Below are 7,352 nucleotides of genomic sequence, written 5' to 3'. Positions count from 1 at the left end.
AATAGTTTTTCTACTATAGTCAGTCCTCCATTATCAATGTGGAAAAGGCAAGATTAATGCAGCTTAAGAGTGAAGAGACCTATTGTAGAGTCATGTTTTTAGCTTGACTAGCTCACTTTCCTAACAACTAATGTGGGACAATTTATTTGGAGGTATTTGATTCCTATATAAAGCAAAGCTTAACATATTTCCTACCTCTTAGAATTACTTTGAAAAGTAAGTTAAATTAAAAGATATAAACACAAAAAAGATCAAAACCAAAAGAATAAAAGTAGGAAGAAATTGAGACAAAAAAAGAACAGATAAAAACCTAATGTAATATAAAAACCTGGCAGACAAAAATCTTTTAGTTATTTTCAAAGAGAAAATAGAAAATATTCATGAAACATATAAGGGGTGCTATGTTTTGAATATGCAAATGTAACAAAATATTTTGTAAGAATTTAAATAATGAAAGCAGAAATAAAAAGAGGATGAATAGAAGAAGTATAAGATAAACCCAGGAACACCACTGAGGACGCAGACAAGAAAAAGAAAAGAGAAGAAAGGAAAAATAGAAAGGATAATTAAAATCAACAATCAGTCTAGTAAGTAGAGAAAATAGAGGAAAGATGTAATGAAAGACATAATACAGGAAAATTTCCCAGAATTCCCAAGGAGATAATGTTCCAAATTCAAAGGGCCCATTAAAATAATAAATAAAAAAAGATCTACACCAATTCATATTATTGTGTTTTAGAAACTGGTCATTGAGAGAAGAACCTAAAACTTTAAAAAAGAAAAACAAATAATCTATGTAATATGGAATAAACTGCAGCAATACAGTATGAGGGAAAAAAAAATTTTCATGCACGCAAGTTTTCAAAAAATGTACCTCCATTGCTTGAAGCTACAAGATGTTTCACGAAACTAAGAAGTGAAAAAGAATTAAAAATTACCTTGAAATCACCTTGATCCCAAATAACAAGGAGGTGAATAGAATTCATAGGACCATAGTGAAAGACAGTCCTAGGAAAACATCCATCCACCTGGTCAAGAGAACATTCAGTTCAGATCAAAGTAAGGGAGACTGATGTCTCCAAGAGGAATCTCTTCCAGAAAACAAATGGACTGATAGATTACCAGAGATATTAGACTACGGAGCTCAATTTTGCAGGTTTTTTTTTTTTTTTTTCAGGAATTTGAGATAAATTAGTAATGTAAACTCTGAATGTTGGCTTAACAAAAATTTCAATGTGTTTAGGGAATATAGGGCAAGGACAGTAAGGAGGTGGTCAGAAAAAGGATACAAGAAAAACAAAATTTCGGGGCACCTGCGTGGCTCAGTCGTTTAAGTGTCTGCCTTAGGCTCAGGTCATGATCCTCGGGTCCTGGGATTGAGCCCCGCTTCGGGCTCCCTGCTCAGAGGGGAGCCTGCTTCTCCCTTTCCCTCTGTCTGCTGCTCCCTCTGCTTTTGCTCTCTCTCTGTCAAATAAATAAATAAAACTTAAAAAAAAAAAGAAAGAAAAAGAAAACCTCAATGTTAATTTAAATTAATTAAAAGGTTTCTTAAAAGTTTGAAAGCAAGGTATATCTGAATATATATTATATATGTGTACATGCATATACATAGTTATGTATATATACATCTATTTCTATATACATATGTGTACGTGTATATACATATGTATATATGTATGTGTATAGAAAATATATGTATGTATATATACATATATACAAATTACAAAGCAAAAATAATTTAAAGTGGTAGCCTCTGAAAATAGAATTTGGGAGTAGGGAGGAATAAGGTAAAAAAAGTGCTATTTTTTTAAATAAAACTAGTAGTATTATCTAACTTTGTTTAAACTGTGGACATATATTATTGTGATAAAATTAAAAATTAAATTTGAAAACAAAACTGTAATGTCATGTAAAACATTTACATAGTTGTGCCCAACTACAGGCTAAGTTTTCAAAAAGAAAATACTTTGAACACTAGTCTGTGGGAAATTTTTAAGCCCTGGGGATTTTTTTCATAGCACTCATAATATTTATGAGACATGTTCCTTTTAATCCATCAGTATTTATTTCTTTATTTATTTTTAAGATTTTATTTATTTATTTGACAGAGAAAGACACAGAGAGAGAGAGGGAACACAAGCAGGGGGAGTGGGAGAGGGAGAAGCAGATTTCCCACTAAGCAGTGAGCCTGATGCAGGGCTCAATCCCAGGACTCTGGGATCATGACCTGAGCTGAAGGCAGATGCTTAACCGACTGAGCCACCCAGGTGCCCCAATCCATAAGTATTTAATCAAAGAATATAGATTCATTTAATTAAAACAAAAGAACATTTTTATACATGGCGGATTGTAGGGAGATCAATTTTATTGTAATACTGTCATATCGACTCTTTTACATTACATTGGTGACTGTTTCTTCAATTCAGTGTGCATATAAATGACCAGAGAATCTTGTTAAAATGCAGATTATGAATCTGGAGGTGTGAGGTGGAGCCTGAGATTTTACATTGCACACAAATGCCCAGCTAACGTTGATCCTGATGGCCCCAGCACTGTACTTCTACTATCCACACAGCTCTACATTGTTCTTCCTCTCCACACTGAAAATAATGAAAAATTAATTATATTGATTCCATTTCAAAAGGATGTAATAATAAATAAATTTTGGAAATGCTAGGTTAAACATTAATTTCAGGATTCCTTAGGGTTCTCAAAATGCTTGAAGGAGAGTATCAGTCACCAAGATGGAGACATAAGACACCACAATTTCCATATTTTCCTGGCTACTGTTAAAGAAAAACCTATTCATGACACTTGTTAAAGAACAGTAAGGTAGGCTTTCTTCAGGGGCACCACCACAATAAGGTTTTACAGTAGGAGGGAGAGATTGAGCTCAACTCCAAATACAATAAGGAAAAGTAGGGATTTATAGCCAAGAAGCAGGGTGAAGGGTCAGTGGATGGAAAATTATTAAGAGATAGGGTAGCTTTTTGCTAACGTTACCTAATAGGATTCTTTCTGAAGGCAGCCAGGGTGATCATACTCCGAGGGTGCAGGATTTTCACTAAACCGTCCCAACAGGACTCTTGCTAAACCTGGATGAAGTGGAACAAAGTCTTCTAGAACATAAGTTGAGACTTAGTAAGAGGACTCAGAGGAGGCTGACTAGTTATTTCAAGAAATCTTTTTTTTTTTAAGGATGAGCAAAGGACAATGATGTATTAGCTTTTGGAATTACATACATACTCAAAAAACTTAAAGAGCATTAAATATCTTTGTATTTCATTTTACTTGGAGAATATAAATGGGAAAAGAAAAACCCTTTCTAATCCAGTATCTTATCTAAAGAAACAAAAGTATAAAAAATGAATTCTTTCTATGATTTAAGCATTCAATTAGCAAATACTAATTGCTAATTAGCAAATACTAATTGAATCCTTCCTTTTCTCAAATGAGTTATACCTCAAGCTACTACAAAAGAAATTAAAGCAATCCTACTAGGAAGAATCTTAAATTGTGTTTGAAAAAGCGTGGATCCCCAGCCGGCCATGTTTTTCAGTTTTGGTTTCCGCTATAGCAGAAAATATGAGAAGGATTTCCTCCCTTTGGCGAGCTTTGCCTCAGTTTCAAGGAACTGTTGTCTCAGCTGGTTTGTGTTTGCCAGCTGCTGCTTTTTTCATTTATTTACAGGCTCTTTGACCCTAAACTGAGCCACTGGTTCCTGCACGAGCTTCAGAATCTGAAGCACTTGGAAGAGCGAGCACTGAGGGAAAGAGAGATTTAACAACTGAGAACTCTAGGTCTGGGTAAAGGATATATGTACCTTCCATACAACCGTTTTCAAAGTTATAAAATCCTTTAAAATAAAATGCTGAGAGAAGTCGACAACTGCCCCATCTCCCCGCAGCATCCTGCTTTCTTGCCTCCCCAGCATTTTTCACCTTCTAGTGAGCCGCATCACTACATTTCTTTCGTACTTACAATGCCTATTGTTCGCTGTCTGTCTTCCTCCACTAAGAGGTAGACTCCAGGAGGGCAAAGATTTTCCTCTTTTTCGCTTCCCAAAAGCTTTGATCAGAACGTGGCAGATGGGAGTCAGTAAGCATCAATTTTCTTATCACCAGAGTAAAAAGTATTACTGCAAAGGTATAGCATGGATATCTGTATTTACCTTCAAGATTTTTGTTATGTTGTTATAATTCTTTTACTAGTTATGTAATATTTTTAATCTGTTTTAGATTGACTTGCTTTTATTTACTTAGCCTCATTTTACACAAAAAATATACATGAAATTATGATTTTTATGTTCTAGCTATATTTTTAGTAAATGTTGAAATTTAAATTATTAAAATCATGAATATCGGAATAGTCACTAAAATTCCCTCACATTCTACCACCAGTATGGAGCTATGTGAAAGCACTGAATACGGTGACCAGTTCATGATAGTTGCTCAAAAAACATTTAAATCTAACTGGAGTCCTATTCTAAAAACAGCTGCTCGATACAAATAAATATATAATATTTTATGGACAATCCCTAGATACATTAAAAGCTTTCAAAACTTAATGCAAAAAATGGAACAAAAAACTTGTTCAGTCAAAAAGAGAAAAAGGACAAAAAGAGAAATAATAAAAGATATAAAATAGAAAGTCACTTAAATACGACAAACATAAATCCAAATGTATTCATAATAAAACTATGAGTGAAATATATGTTCCTATTGAGAAATTCTCAGATTAATGTGCTTTGGGGATGCCTGGGTGGCTCAGTCTGTTAAGTGCCCAACGCTTGATTTCTTGTCAGGTCGTGATCTCAGAATCGTGAGATGGTGCAGCACGTGTCAGGCTCTGCCCTGGCACTGGGCATGGAGCCTGCTTAAGATTCTCTCTCTCTCTCTCTCCTTCTTCCCTTCCACTCCCCCATTCCACCCCTTCCCCCAGCCCATCCCGCTCATATGCATGCTCTCTCTCTCTCAAAAAAAAAAAAGTGCTTTGTTTTGCTCACTTTTTAAAAAATGCATCAGTATACTCTTTACAGTGGGGAAAAAAATGACCCAAAAATGTTTAAAATGAAGAGGAGATACAAGAGATTTAACAGATTAATGCCGGCTAATAGAAATTGAGTACAACACTGCTAATATCAGATGAAGTGGAATTAAGACAGAAAAGCTTAAATAGGATAGGTGAAGCAAAATATTAAAAAAAAATCGTCAAGATCCAATATTCATCAAATAATATGACTTGCAATAATGATTTGCAGTAATAGATGCTAGACTGGTTAAATTAAAAATTGACACACAATGTGAGATTTGAATGCACATTTCTAAAAACCCAGCATGTAATGAAATAAAGGGGATTAAAAATAACTAAAACTACAATTCGGGTAGCACAGTTAAATGGATTTGCACACACATAGACTTTTCACAGTCTTATGGAACAGCTAGAATCTCAAAAAATTCTACATAGCAGAAAAAAAATGCCACATTCTTTGAACATAACGTAATTTGTAATTTAAGGACCCAAATACCTTATTGTTCCAATATATGTCCCATATTTATCTAATAAATTCATCAGACATTACCATTAAATGTAATAGGTGAAAGTGTAATGAAAGAAAATTATCTAAAATAAATCATTTCCCCAAATTTCTGTTAAGATAAAAAATGGGGCAAGAGTCCACAGTATCTCTGCCCTTGTTTAAAAATATTTCTGTAAGTGCTAGCCCATGTAATTACAAATATTAAAATTAATAAAATGTGTAAATGCCATATAAATTATTTGCCAATAAAAAGAAAATATATGTGGAAAATAGAAAAGTTAACTGAAAAAATTAGAACAATTTAGAGAGGTCAGTGTGGAAACAAATAGAACAACTAACACAGAAAAATGTCTGAGCTACTTCCAGTTTTGAAATGTTGTAGATGTGCAGATTACAGTAAAAAGAGTAAAAAATAATACCGAAGTTATAAGAATAAACATTCCTAAAACTGTACCAATCTGTTTGAAAATCTGCAAAGACATAACAAAGGGAATCCTTCACAAACAAGTAGGTATATGACATTCCTGGATAGGAATCAAAGGAGAAGTGTTAGCCTAAGTTCTGGGGACAAGCACTGATTATACTTCACTATAGAACTTCAATTAAAAGACAAATAAAGAAGATAAAATAGACAGACATTGAATATGTTTTTTTAGAAGTATAGAAACAACATTACCAACAAGAAACTGAAAAGGGAGAGTGAAGGAAAAGTAAAAAAAAAAAAAAAAAAAAAAGACTAATCTACCAACTTCTTCCTGAGTCTTAAAAGAGAATATAAGGAAATTCTTTGAAGTTGATAAATAGAATCACTTTGTACCAGACCCATTTCTAAATCCACTGTAACATGCACCTCCCCTATTCATAAATTAGTTTTGTAAACAGGGTATTACATTCTGGGTACGTCAGTTATCAATATGATCCAAGGAGTCTGATGGCCGTTGATGGCAATACCTGGAGAAAAAGTTTATCTACAGACTTTATGGACACAAATGAACACTCACTATGGAGACAGTTTTCATAATTATAACCAAAAAGTCTGTATCATAAGGTTTTTGTTATAATTATCATTAATTTCTAATTCCTTCTGGCTGGGAATTAATGAAAACCCGCTGGAAGATTTGAAGGACTCCCCATGTCTAGTGCAGACAGGCTTTCTCTTCTTAGTGATCCACATTCTGCTGTTTCTCTTGTAAGAGCCCCATATAATTCTTCCTGAAATGATTTCAAGCTTGCATCATGACTCTCATTACCGATCACAGAAAATTCTTTATTGTTAATTGCTACTTAGATCCTTGTTTCTGTGCAGTGGTATAAAGCATACTGCCCTCAAAACCTCCCTGATAAATACCTGCCACCTGTTATGTATGACCTTGAGAATGACTTCTCTCTTTGGGCACAGGCTGAATCCCAGCTCTATCCTTGCAATCCAGTGCATGCTGTTCTCTGGCCACTGCCAGCATTGCTCACCAGGCTGGAGCAATGAAATGGATGACTAAACTCAGCACTTTGTTAGGAAGAATAATAAGTTCTCTTGGGTAGGAAAATGGGCATCAGGAGTTACTGAGACTAACATTTAGCCCTCTCCTTCTTAACCTACCCTACATTATAAGAGGCTAAATATTTACCTTTAACCATTTCATGTCTATTTCTGTGTGAGCCTGAAAATAATTCATCCAATGTTATGTAATTTTAATATAGATACATAACATTAATTCCTTGAGGAGTAACATGTTTTCTCTTTATTTCTTCCTGCAAGAGCATCACAGACCATGCGTTACTTTTAACAGAAAGAAGAAATATGCAACAATTGAAT

General features: G+C 34.1%; 1 long non-coding RNA gene across 1 annotated transcript; it reads right to left on the bottom strand.

The window, feature by feature from the left end:
• Nucleotides 1-2,358: 2,358 nt before the first annotated feature.
• LOC113918164 lies at nt 2,359-3,932 on the bottom strand. The gene is made up of 3 exons (XR_003518456.1): nt 3,824-3,932; nt 3,004-3,095; nt 2,359-2,600 (listed from the first exon to the last, which is right to left on the bottom strand). It is a non-coding gene; the product is annotated as an uncharacterized LOC113918164 (long non-coding RNA).
• Nucleotides 3,933-7,352: the final 3,420 nt, after the last annotated feature.

The sequence above is a fragment of the Zalophus californianus genome, chromosome 1, assembly GCF_009762305.2.
Source record: "Zalophus californianus isolate mZalCal1 chromosome 1, mZalCal1.pri.v2, whole genome shotgun sequence".
Taxonomy (NCBI): domain Eukaryota; kingdom Metazoa; phylum Chordata; class Mammalia; order Carnivora; family Otariidae; genus Zalophus; species Zalophus californianus.
Note: the sequence above shows the minus strand (reverse complement) of the source record. Positions and strands in the feature narration are given on the sequence as shown.